Here is a 14219-nt window from a genome sequence, read left to right as displayed (position 1 = left end):
AAATAATTTTTTTTTTTGTTAACATGTCTTATTTCTACAATTAGGACAGGGGGTATGTCACTATTTTCCAAACCTCTCATACAGTGTCTAACAGAATATATTTCCTGTAGAGGCACTTGATGAATATTTGACAAATTAAATTGAATGGACAGATGAGCCTTTTGGTTTTTCTCAAATTAGGAGAAATTGTCATGATAACGTTATTAGCATAATAGGCGACCTCTACTCTGGTTTATCTTCTAAGATCCCACCCTTAGAAGACAAGATGAAATGTCTTTCCTCTTTTACATTTTCTTTATTGTGAAGGAAGAGACAAGCATTTATTTTCTTTTCAGCGGGGGTGGGGAACAGTTTCAAGGATTTAACTGAGTCTATCCAGCAGGTTCAGATAATTCCTGAATTTGCCAGTAATCAAAATTATGGGAGAAAGGAGAAATTAGTGAATTAGAGAAATTAAGAAGCCTATTATATATTACTGATTTGGTGAATCTGTTGCTGAGGTTTAATGAAAAGTCACTGAAACGGCAACAATGGGGAAAATTGGCATTTACAGAAACTTGTAATTTGTTACTTCTTAAGAAAGATTCACGTTGAGGTCCAATTAAGATCAAAATAGTTTTTATTGGCAGTTCATTAAACCCAACAGATGGTCAGTGATTTCTGTTGAGAGAGTTACAGTTTACAAATGAGGATTTTAATGAGTATTTAGATACTTGAGTACCTCCTCTTAACAACACCTCCTATTTTTCTCCATCCATTGATGTACAAAAAGTCCACTCTAGCAACTTGGCACTGTTTGAGGAGCAATGGATGTGAGATGTTCAGAGGTTGGAAACTTTGTAGGTTGGGATCGTTATATAAAATGCTTGGAGAAAACAATCAATTGTTAGTAATTTCTTGCTGTAGTCACTTTTTCTCTGGCAATTAGGCCTAGGTTGGGATCTTTTGGTGTTTGATCTGTTCATGAAAATAAATAGCCATGTGGGGAGAAAAAGGAAACATGTTAAGAGGGTTTTCTTTACTCTCTCTTTTGAAACTGTTAACAAAACTCAAGTATAAAACCCACTTTGTTAGGAAAATAATTTATCATAGGCAGCCTTAGGCTTTTGGAATTGAAAAAACTTCTTGTGGCACTTGGGTGGCTAAGTCAGTTAAGTGTCTGATTCTTGATTTCTGCTCAGGTCATGATCTCAGGGTCATGAGACAGGGCCCCATGTTGGGCTCTGTGCTTGGGACATGGAGCCTGTTTAAAATTCTCTCTCTCCCTCTCCATTTCCCCCCACTCCCCAATTCACATGCTCAGTCTCTCAAAATAAATACATAAATTAAAATAAAATGCTTCCTTTTTTTTCTAAGAATTTACAGTATCTTTGTGAAATAGATGTATATCACATACTGTACATCATTAAACAGGGATGTTGGTGTGGGCTGTTTTTTTTTTTTTTAATGGGCTGTTTTTTTTTTTTAATTTATTTTTTATTGGTGTTCAATTTACTAACATACAGAATAACACCCAGTGCCCGTCACCCATTCACTCCCACCCCCCGCCCTCCTCCCCTTCTACCACCCCTAGTTCGTTTCCCAGAGTTAGCAGTCTTTACGTTCTGTCTCCCTTTCTGATATTTCCCACACATTTCTTCTCCCTTCCCTTATATTCCCTTTCACTATTATTTATATTCCCCAAATGAATGAGAACATATAATGTTTGTCCTTCTCCGACTGACTTACTTCACTCAGCATAATATAATGGGCTGTTTTTTAAATGAGTCACTCTCACCAGCTATTTTGCTGGCCACAGACAAAGGGAGTTGTCAGTATGTTTATTTTTTCTCTATATGGTTACAACATCAATACTAATTATTAAATTTTCTTTTCTTGATTTTCAGAAAAAAATTAATATAAAGACTTCTCTGTCAATATATCTCAGAGAAAGATATTTCCCTTTCTTTAGAAAATGATTTTATGTCAGGATCATTTCTGGGAGGCTCATCAAAGTTTCATGTGATATGTTCATTTTTATTCTAGAAGTTGGTATTTCAGTACTATTGTGTAATACTCAAAAGGCCCTAAAATTTAGTCTCAGAGTAGTATTATGATAAAGAAAAAACTACAACCAAAAACTAACTTCATGAAAACTCAAGTTTTTTTCCTTGAATACCCTGAAAAACAATGATTCTACTCATGCTAGTAATCATTCAAACTCTATTTTCTTTCTTAATAATTAACTTCTAGTTCTTCATTTAAGTTTCAGTGCTGTTTAGATAATAAAACTCTTTTCACAGGATCACTTCATGTATTGATACACATTTAAAGGAAAGAAGGAAAGATTATTTTCCAGTCATGTCCCAAGAACTTAATGGTTGGGTGACACCAAGAAACTTACGACTAGTTTCCTTGTTTCCAGTGTTATTAATTCAGTATCTTAGAAAAAAACAAATGATGACAAACAAACAAAAACAGGCTTGCTTAAATACTACTTTTATCAGATACACTTAGTGAATGACTCTATTTCATGTTCTGTTGGAACCAAATTTCTCTATGTGGCTTTTAAGTCTCTTTTTACTTTCTGACTACATTGGTAGCTCTCAAATTTATTTTCTCCAGACTGGTCTCTGTATGGTTTCATCAGCATGCCCTATTTATTAATTCTTTCACATCTTTAGTAGTGATGTTCCTTTGTTCTGGAAGGCTGTCTTCTCTCCTGCTTGTTTCCAACTAATAACTACCAACTTCTTGAAATCTTCCCTGACAACTCCAGCACTTTTTGAACTCTTTATTTAAATTCCTAGTACTTTCACATTGAATTACACAAAATGTTTTATTTAATTAATGCAACATTTCATTTAGCTATTATAGTTGCAAATGATGATTTTCACAAGACTGAGTTTTCCAGATGATGAAAGCACTGAAATGTCTTCATTTCTGTATAGTTTTCTATGAAATATTTCTGTGAAGTATTACAAACATCTCTGCCTAATTACATAAAGAAATATAGAGTATACTTAAAGTTATTGGTGATTCACGATCATTATTATTAATGTCAGTTATTACACTATGCTATAATATAGTATACACCAAGGTATATAGGGCTATTTACTCTAGGTAAACCTTCTTCTACATTCACATTTTCTTCAGTTTCTTTTCTTGATAATAGACTTTCAGGTGTCATCTTCTTTTCCCTGACCCATATTTTTGCCTTTATAATAAAACTATATTTTCCCATATATCTATTCTAATCCTTTTGGATGGAACAGATTCTTCTTATTGGTGGCAAAGGTACTGCAGAGTGGTCAAGACAGCACATCATCTTAATTTCTAGGGGCTTGAGCCAATTCATCTGAGCCCTCATCCACATAAGGAGAAAAATTTTTTACCTTTTCCAACCCTGGGGTGTCCCTTTATGTCATTCTGACAACCAAATAGAATGGGCATGTGGTTGTAGAAGCATTTATTTATTTCCATTAACAAACTTGTGTATCTTTGAGGTCTGTCTTGCTTGCCTGGTCTCCAGTTGCAACTGAGATGATTATAAATTTGCTATTTTTAAAAATAATATTTCATGTCTTTCTATCTTCAGTGTGATAAAAACATAAAAATATCTTTTGAACATTCACCATAAAATTGGTTCATTCTGAAAAATGATGATGAAAAATGATAATGGTTTCTGTTTGTATCTGCTTTATATTTGTAGATTCCTCATACATTACCAATTTAAATCTTATAGTCATAAGACATAGTTTTGATACGTTCATTCTATAGATGAATAAAGTGAAGGTTGAAGAGAGAAAGAAGCTAAACTGCTGGTAAGTGGGCTTCACACTGAAGTCTTTTGAGCCCTATTCCGGTGTATCCTCATCTACTACTTCACCCCCTGAGCAATGCATTGTGCTAGACTTCAAGAAGCCCTTTGCTTATTCAAAATGGATAGAATGAACATAGAGTAACTACATAACTAGAATGTGATGATAAGTGCTCTGTAGAGGTGTGGCAGTGCAGTGGAAATTCAAAGGGCATGGCGTGTTGTATATGTGTGTGTATGCACATGGGTTTGTGTGTCTAAGTGCTTGCCAAAGCAAAACATATAAGAAGGTCATAGACATTTATAAGGAAGATGTATCCTAATAAATAGGCATTGGTATGTGTATGAGATGGGATAAGATGACAGATAAAGCCTTGGTTGGAGAAACAAAGAATTATGCAGTTAAGACTCATTCAAAGTACACCTAGGGGAGTTATGGTGGATAAGTGGAGATTTGAGGTATTATATCATGGAAGGTTGTGATTTCCATGCTGAGGACGGTCCTTAAAACTGTTTCCATGAATGGGGTACTTGGTTTAGTTGTGAGGGATGGAATTAGATATAACATTATAATGAACTAATTTTCTTCTTTGGTTGAAGAAAAGGTAGGACTAGCATTTAAGTATTTTGAATAAGAGGCTAATATTGGTGAAATTGCTCTTGATTACAATGTTCCAGACAGTCTTTTGTTTATATGCTTGTGCAGGGGGAATTTGGAGATTTCTCGATATTTGTTTATTCAATGCTCTTGTTTCCACTCCAGATACAAATTCTTTAAAATAGTCACCGGAGAAGAGATCAGGAGTGCTATAAAGACCCCTCACTGGGATTTTAATTAAAGATAATGTATTTATGCTCAAGAAGAAGGTTATTAGAAATCATTAATAACACAATTTAACTTCATAAGAATTTTATATTTCTCAATAACTCATCCTCAATATGGTGATGTTTACACCATTTCCAGTTTCTTTTTTTATCTCAAGCTTTGGTAAGGCTCTTTTCTTTTTCCAAATAGTGGTTAATGACCAGCTACTTTTTTTTTTTTTTTTTTTTTTTGGTTTAAAAAGTGACTCATTTTATTGCCAAATCAATTTCAATAGTAACAAATTTTCTTAAACATATCAGGTAGCTTCTGGAAGATGTGTTAAATGATGAAAAAATGGGCGACCATGAACACACTCTAATTTCACTTCCAAATTGGTCCTTCATTCTATAGATAATGAATGACCAGCTACTTACTTTAAAAAATTTAGCTCTTTAAGACAAATCATTAAAACTAGCTACTTGACTGACTGCTTGGCTGAGCAGTTAGCACACTTAAAATAAGTCTGTTAGTACATTATAGAAAACAATCTACAATATATAGAATATAATTAAGCCCTCTTTTTCTTTTCTTCATTTTAGTGGACACACTTTGTTTTGCCTTTGCCTTATCTTCCAGTAAGACTTTCAGTATTAATCAATTCCTAGCAAAGAAACAGAAGGGAAATCTACCCATTTCTCAAAGAATTCACCTGAAAACTAGTAATAAGGTAACGTATAAGCCAGGGATCCTGGGAAAGAACTAAACTGGGATTGCAAAAACCAGACCACATGATGGTAAATATTTTTGTGCTGTGTTGAGTTCAAGTTAGAAAGACACTTTGAAAATATTTCAATGCAGTTTTTTAAAGAAAAAGTCAGATACTGAGGCTTTTTAACTTTTATTCATTTATTGAATAAAAAAATTAAAAATACACATGTAGGCCATTTTGAACTAAAAATAAAATCTGAAACATTTTATTTTGTGGCACACTTTTATAATCAAGTTTCCAAGTTGGAATAAACTCTTTGAAGATCAAATAATCTTTTTGACTGTAATTGGGTTTAGTTCTATCTGTATTTAATCTTTTTATTTATTTAAAAAAATTTCTTTTAAAAGATTACTTATTTATTTGAGACAGAGAGAAGTAGAGAGAGAGCATGAGTGGGAGGGACAGAGGGAGAAGGAGAGAGAATCTTGAGTAGTCTCTGCCCTGAGATAGGAGCCTAATGTGGGGCTGCAACCCAAGATCCTTAGATCATGACCTGAGCCCAAACTGAGTCTAATGTTCAATCAACTGTGCCACCTAGGTGGCTTCAGTGCATAATATTTTTAGATTTCTGTGGACAATATGAAGAGACTTGATTTTCTATATGTTACTTAAAATTTTGAGCCATGGTTTTAGTTTTGCTAAGAGCTAAAATCAGAAAATACATCATATATTTATATGCTGACATCTATCCATTTTAAAGAAGAGTTATAGAAGCTGTTATGTCTTATTATTGCATTATTTGCAAACAAGAAATTATATCCCTATCCTAATGTCAATTCATAATATGACTCTATTAATTTGCCACTTTCCAAAACATGGTTTTCTTTAAAAATAAAGAGTTTGTATCTAATTTTTTGTGTCTTTTGTAAATATTCACTACATGATATGTGTGTAGGGGCACCTGGTTGGCTTAGTCAGGTAAGCATCTGACTCATGATTTTGGATTGGATCATGATCTCAGGGTCATGAGCTAGAATCCCATCTTAGGCTCTGTGCTCAGCACAAGGTGTGCTTTAGATTCTCTCTCCTCCCTTTAACCAACTCCCACTCTAGCTCTCAAATAAATAAAAAAAAATCTTTTTGAAAAAGCCATATGTGTTTAAATATTATGTTTCTAGTTCCTTGCCAAGCATCAGAAAAATGACATTTCTGAATTTTGTATTCCATTTATTCACTGATGATCTCAAATTTCTATCACCAAACTGAGTTACTTTCCCAAGCTCCACATTCACATATCCAGCTTCTTATTTGATATCTTCATTTGGAGATCTAATAGGTATTTCAAACTTAATGTTTCCGAGTAGAGATACAGATTCTCTAGTTTCTCTACCTCAATTCCAAATCTAATTTTCTCCAAGCCATTATACCTCAATTATACCAATTGTTCAATCAAAAGAAGAAAAAGAAATCAAGAAGTCATTCTTGACTTTTTCTTTTATTCTTGCATGCAGCATGTCAATGAGCTCCACCCCCTCTTCTAAAATAACTGTATTTCAAATCTGACTACTTCTCTTTATTTACCTTGCCAAAACTATTCCAAACAACCCTAATGTCTTTTCCTGATTTCTATAATAGCTTCCTGTTGCTGTCTGGTTTAAGAACTTCCGAAGGTTTCACATTGTACATGAAAATTCATTTTTAAAACTATGTATACAAGTAGGTACACAGTGTACACAGTGCCAAAGACTGCTGGCATCCTGGTTTCTTCTTTTCTTCTTGGGCATAGAGCTAAACTACACTTCCATCTCCCTTGTGGAGGCAAGCTGTGTTTGGGTAGTGGAATGTAGGCAGAAGTGATTGTCACTCTGAGACTTGCCCCCCTGCCCAAATATCTCATGTGGGTTCCTCAAGTTTCTTTTCCTATTGTGTGGCCAAGTTGGAGGCCCCGTGTTAAAGATGGTATTCCCACAATATAAAAGAAAGATGGCTTTTTCCACCTCCATTTACCCTGGGCAACTCTTATTAGAATGTGACATGTGTAAGAAATAAAGCTTTACTTTATGAAGCCACAGTGTCAGACCCTACCTAATTTGGCATCTGTTTATCTCTTCAAACTCATTTTTTTTTTTTTTTTGTCTCAACTCTCTCTCCTTTCTCATGAGGCACCAGTTTCTCTGGATTTCTTTCTTACCCATGGATGCAGACAAGTCAGAGTCTTTGCATTTGCTATCTTTTTTGGTTGGATTTATCTCCCCTTCAGATCAAAATATGACTATTTCCCTCTCTTCAATGAAACTATTAACTCAAATGTCATTTTTTTCAGAGGTCTTCCCTGACCACCATCTGAAACAGGCTTCCATATCAGTCCACTTTCTATTATATTACACTAACACATCTTTGTCTTAGCAATGATCAGTACCTGAAATTATTGTATTGTGTTTGTTTTATGCTCCTTTTTTCCTAGAATGTCAGCCAAGAGGAGGGATTCTTCATATTCACTGTTATGGCACTAAAAAAGTGATTGGCATGCAGTAGGCACTCAGTAAATATTTGTTAGCTCATTGACTACAATACATAGGTATGTCATTTGAAGATAGGAGTTGTATCCTATATCTGAAATGTATATAAAGCATAAATCTTACATAATATTTCTAATATAATATCTCATTTAATTACATGTAAATAAGGTAACAATAGAAAGGTATAGGATTTGGAGGCAAAAATATCCAATTCAAGTTTTGAACCTATTCTGTGATCCCAAGAACTCATTCTTTCTCAGGCTCTATTTCTACTATTTACACAATGGAAATACTATGATATATACTTTATTCTGAGAGCAATCACATGAGATAAAGTGTTTATGAATAAGCAGTACAAACTGTATAGAGTTCATATAATATATATATATAGTAAGGCCACGAAAGTGTTTTTAAACACATATAAAATACTTTGTGTGTAGATACTTCATGTGTCTAAATACTTTGTAAGTAGGCAATGCTGACAAGTGATACATATGTTAATTAGAAATATTATTACATATTATTAAAATACGAAGTTCTCTTGGTGTATAACATTTTTAGTCATCAGCTCCTTGAGACTTCAAAATAAAAAGGTGTTTGGTTTTTTCTTTTTCCTATGTAGTTCTATAGCTCAAATTTTTCTTTAGCATGCTGTTATTTCAGTGTGGTGAGGGTGAATTGAGTGTCAATATATGGGTGGAAACCCTAATTTTTGTTCTCAAAGAAATGTAAAATTTCTCTTCAGTGATTCTATATAGCATTATTTGGAGAGGCATATGCTCAGATTGCCCTTTGTTGGCCTAAAATCTTCCCAAACTCTCCAAACTGGAAATAAACAGTATCTTGGCAATAAATATTTATTATTTATAAGCAAGTCTTACAATCAGGCTATTATCTGTGCCTACTTTTCCCAGAAAACAATATATATTACCACAATTAGAACATGTAATGCTTGTACAATTCATCTGAGAAACGTTCTTTGAGAAATTAGGGCTGGATGCTGTTTGATATTGTCATTAGAAAAAAAGGAACACATGTTCCCTGAAGTTGCCCCAGTGAGGAAGCAAATTAAAATTGGTTATCACTCCTGTTCCTAATTCTGCTCCAGTGTATATAGTAAAATGATCAGAATATTTCTTGCCTTTGAAGTCCCTGTTACCTCCAAGTGAAGTTGTAGGTCACAGGCAGTCTCCTCTGTGTCTGCCTCCAAGACCAAGGGGCTATGCTAGCTCAGAATTGAGACTGGAGAAGACCCTTGATTGCTCAGGCTTTTCCTTTTTCGGCAAAAAGCTGACATGCGATGTGAAATATATCATAATTGATTTTTTTAAAGCATTGCTTCAGGAGATGAAGTAAAGGGAAAAATAGAGTGTTCCTTTGACTGGTTTTTGTCTCCTGGTGTGCTGAAACATCCATCTTATTGCTTATTAAAAATAATCAAAATAGGCTTAGTCCTGAGAAGAAAGCATTTCTGATTTTGACAAAGCTCCTAAATAAAGTTGTTTTTAAATGCCATTATGCAAGTTTTCACAAAGCCAGTGTTAGCAGCTTTGTCCTATTCTGTAATCCTGGCAAAAGAAAATTTTCTTGATTTTGTTAATGAAATCTACAAATCAAGAACATTTGAATAGAGACCTAGGAGAGCACTCTATTAATGTTTTATGGTACTTATTTAAAAGAACATAAAGGAACCTGAGAGATTTTGTATCAGGATGGAATTGAAATGCATTATTGCTTACCAATGAGAATATACGCGAGTTTTTTCATAAATTGGATTCCAGCTAACCTAATACTCTGCTATAAAAGGGCTTTTACCTTATGGATGTGTATTATTAGCAAACTTTATAGTGCTAAGTATATTGCCTTTATATGTCTAGTGGGGCCTGATCCAGCTTTTGAAAATTGTGCTTAATTAAACACTTGTGCCTCACTGAACATGCTTACTCTGGAGTGAGGAAGAGAGTGTGATCATACGAGCCAGTACAGTGGGTGTGATATGGGTTTAGGTATGAGTATTTGTTTATGCTTCATTTGCACAAAGAAAGTCTACCATGACTAACTTTTTCCTTTTCTTCCATACTTGACAGTTCTTGTTGCATTAAAAAAAAACCCCTAAGTTTTGTCAGGATAGCAAAACGAAATTCAAAGTGGTCCCAAACCACAGCTCTTAGGATAAATTCCACAGACATTTTACAAAATATCATAAATGCACATAGGCAGCAAATTTAGATGGTATAGTAAGTGTAAAAAGAAACAGAAAACTTACCCTCCCATTCGCATTCCCATCCAGAACTTAAAGTTTGTCACTCTTGAAACGGTGTTGGTGTATGCTTCCACAAAAACATTGTGTGCCTGAATACATGTATATATGAATACATTCTTATATATCAATAGGAAAATGTGCTTTAGAAATTATTTGTGGGGGCACGTGAGTGGGTCAGTCGGTTAAGTGTCTGTCTTCGCCTCAGGTCATGATCCCAGGGTCCTCTGCTGGGAGCCTGCTTCTCCCTCTCCCTTTCCCTCTCCTTCTGCCTGCCATTCCCTTTGCTTGTGCTCTCTCTCTCTGTCAAATAAATAAATAAATAAATAAATACATAAATACATAAATACAATCTTTTAAAAAATGTTCTTGAAAGGAAGGATGCTATCACAGTGTGATAAACCTGACTTTTTAAATTTAGTTCATCATGGAGAGCTTTTCTTAGCAATGAATATAGCTCTACTTCAGTCTTTTCAGTGAATGTATTAATCCCATGGTGTGGATGGACAATAATATATTCAACCACTCACTTATTAATGAATACTCAGATTTTTTTTTTTTTTTTTTGCCAGGGCAAATAATGCTGCTTGATACTCATGCATAGATCTTTCAGTGCGTATTACACAGAATAAATTCTCAGAAGTTGAATTGCTGGGTTAAAGGGCAGCTGTATTTTATTTTATTGTTTAAAGATTTTATTTATTTATTCATGAGAGATACAGAGAGAGAGGCAGAGACATAGGCAGAGGGAGAAGCAGGGTGTCCGTGGGGAGAGCCCAAGACCCCGGGATCACAACCTGAGCTAAAGGCAGATGCTCAGCCTCTGAGCCACCCAGGTGCCCCAGGGCAGCTGCATTTTAAATTTTAGTGATTTTGCCCAATTCCATTCTAAAAGGTTATAGGTAGTTTACAGTTTTAGCAGTCATATGCCAAAGGGACTCTTCCCATACTTCTCTCAGAACTGGCTTTTACTAGACTTTTAGTTTCTGGCATAGTATGGTAAACTAAGATGTTTGGACAAGTGTATACTTCTTGGTGAAATATTTGCAAAGTAAATTAATAGAAAGTTAAGCAATAGTCTTCCCTTCATATAACTGTAGAGGATTTGAAAGCTGAACTAAAGAGTGTCTCTTGGTTATTCAAAACCAGTAGATGCATACCAACCTGAAGCAGGCAGTCTGACGCTGTAGGCTGCTTATTTTCTTGGGAACATCGAGAGAGACTAGCCAATTCGTTTTTGATCATCAATGAATTTCTAGCCAATTCATATTTGTTTATCTATTATTACTCTTAAACTTTTGCTGCAAATGAAGTTGGTTATGGTAGGTATTAATGCTTGATATATTTTCCAGTCTTTTTTTTTTAAGATTTTATTTTATTTATTTATTCATGAGAGACAGAGAGAGAGAGAGGCAGAGACACAGGCAAAGGGAGAAGCAGGCTCCCTGCAGGGAGCCCGACATGGGACTAGATCCCAGGACTCCAGGATCACCACCTGAGCTAAAGGCGGAGTTAACCACTGAGCCACCCAGGCTGCCCCTCCGGTCTTTTCTTAATAAAAGTTTTAGCAAAATTACAATGATCTTTACACCAACAGCTACAAAATAAAGAGATTTGCGAAAATTTATTTTACTTCACAGCTCTATTTTATTATTTCAAACTAGGCATAAAATTTTTCCTTCAAAATTGTATGGTCTTTGAAATGCTCTGTTATCCACACCTGCTTCCATGGAGGAATCTGGTTCTGGATGATTTTTTGGTCATAATATGGTTCCTCATCTCAGGTAGGTTTTTCTTGTTTATTATTATTATTATTATTTGTTTCTATTTGTTTATTGTTGTTTAATTTTTGGAAAAAGATCAGCAACTACAATTGGGACTTTTTTCTTTTCAAGGATTTTCACTAAATCCAGGGAACCAGCAAAGTATTAAGCAATTTCTCTTTAAGCCAAAATGAGTTTCAGGATTCCTTTTATCTCTAAAAATGGTGATATTATGAAAAGTTTCATTTTGGATTTTATGTCTACTTGGGGAGGACTTCTTTCATGTAAAGCATTTGCATTTCAATCATTTGGAGGGTTGGTCTGTGAGGACAACCTTTTGTCCATATTTAATTTTAGTGAGTTCTTTCATTTTCTGTTATCTACACAGGCATTTCCACTTGGCTAGTTTCTATCTCTTCTCTCATCTGGTTTTTCATTAGGCCTGGTTGACCTGAATTGGCTGTATTCCCTGTCTTTTATTTTATAGGTGCTCCTGTGACTCTCTCAGTCAGGTGGTCCTGGCGGTGGGCATTCATTTCATTCTTGGCAGTTTCCCATGTGGAGTTGTGGTACGTGCTCCTGTCTTGCGATGACAATGCCAGATCTCCTCCTGTATCTCATCAGCTACCCTTCATCCAACCTTCATTGCAATCCAATCTTTTATTTAGTAGTAACTGGGTCACTTTATAGCAGGAACTGCCTTTTCAAAATGTAATTTTGAAAGTCAGCTCTAGCATTGAAATAGATAAAAGAAAGCCTCCACTGGCTAAATTTCCATATTTTCTGATGTCTTTTGCGTACATCGAATTTACTGTTAGACTTAGTCTTTGACAAAATAAAATGAAGCTAGAAAATAACTTTATTCTATCCAACGGATAATATTTCTTCTAAATACCAGATATCTGTTTTTTCCCCTCCACTTTTAGTGATGTATAATTAACAAATAAGAATTGTATATACTTAAAGTGTACAACTTGATGTTTTGATATATGTATACATTGTGAGAGGGTCACTAGAATCAAGCTAATTAACATGTCCTTCATCTCCCAAAGAATTAACATTTCTTCTTTCTCTCTTTTTCTCTTTCTTTCTTCTTTCTTTCTCTCTTTCTTTCTTTCTTTCCTTAGCAAATTTCAGGTATACAATACAGTGTCGTTAACTGTAGCCCTTATCTCCAGGACTTTTTCACCCTGGATAACTACAATTTTTTACCCTTGACCAACATCTATTTCTCCTTCTTTCTGTCCCTGGCAATTTATTCTACTCTCTGCTTTTATGAGTTAGACCATTTTAGATTCTACATATAAGTGAGATCATGCAGTGTCTGTCTTTTTGTGTCTGGCTTATTTCACTTGATTTACTCCAGGTTCACCCATGTTGTTCCAAATGTCAGAATTTCCCTCTTTTTGTGACTGAATGATATTCCACTGTGTGCATGTAGGTGTATATCACATTTTTAAATGCATTTATACACTAATGAATATTCAGTTTGTTTCTATATCTTGGCTATTGTGAATAATGCTGCAAATGGGAGTGCAGATATTTCTTAGAGATCTTGGTTTCATTTTTTTTTTAAAGATATGTACTCAGAAGTGAAATTGCTGGATTCTATAGCAGTTCTATTTTTAATTTTTCAGAATCCTCCATGCTATTTTCCATAATTGTTATGCCTATTTACATTCCCACCAATAATACACAGGGTTTTCCTTTTTTCCATATCCTGATCAACTCTTGTTAACTTTTGTCTTTTTAATAATAGCCATTCTAACATGTGTGAAGTGTTATTGTGGTTTTGACTTTCTGATGATTAAATATTAAGTACCTTTTCATATACCTGTTGGCTATTAGTATGTCTTCTTGGGAGAGATGTCAATTCAGGTCTTTTGTCCATTTTAATATGTATTGCTATTGAGTTGTATTATTTCCTTGTATATTTTGGATATTACCCCTTATTAGCTATATGGTTTGCCAATATTTCCTCCCATTCCATAGATTGGCTTTTGACTGTATTGATTGTTTTCTTTACTGTGCAGAAGTTATTTAGTTAAATTAAGTACAATTCCACTTTATTATTATTATTATTTTAAGATTTATTTTTATTTTTTTATTTATTTATGATAGACATAGAGAGAGAGAGAGAGGCAGAGACACAGGCAAAGGGAGAAGCAGGCTCCATGCCGGGAGCCCGACGCGGGACTCGATTCCGGGACTCCAGGATCACGCCCTGGGCCAAAGGCAGGCGCCAAACCGCTGAGCCACCCAGGGATCCCCTACTTTATTATTTTTGTTGTTGCTTGTGCTTTTGGTGTTATATCCAAGAAATTATTGACAAGACAAATGTTAAGAAGTTTTTTCTCTATATTT

General features: G+C 34.6%; 1 long non-coding RNA gene across 1 annotated transcript in view; it reads left to right on the top strand.

Annotated features, from left to right (window-relative positions):
• Positions 1–14015, top strand: part of LOC119866626 — a 52340-nt gene extending 38325 nt beyond the window's left edge. Inside the window, exons 2-3 of the long non-coding RNA XR_005369163.1 lie at positions 12343–12424; positions 13977–14015. This is a non-coding gene — a long non-coding RNA (uncharacterized LOC119866626). The remainder of the gene's footprint in view (positions 1–12342; positions 12425–13976) is intronic.
• The last annotated feature ends 204 nt before the right edge of the window (positions 14016–14219 follow it).

This window comes from Canis lupus, chromosome 14 (assembly GCF_011100685.1).
Source record: "Canis lupus familiaris isolate Mischka breed German Shepherd chromosome 14, alternate assembly UU_Cfam_GSD_1.0, whole genome shotgun sequence".
Taxonomy (NCBI): domain Eukaryota; kingdom Metazoa; phylum Chordata; class Mammalia; order Carnivora; family Canidae; genus Canis; species Canis lupus.
The sequence above is the reverse complement of the archived record's forward strand: the minus strand, read 5'-3'. Positions and strand labels throughout refer to the sequence as shown.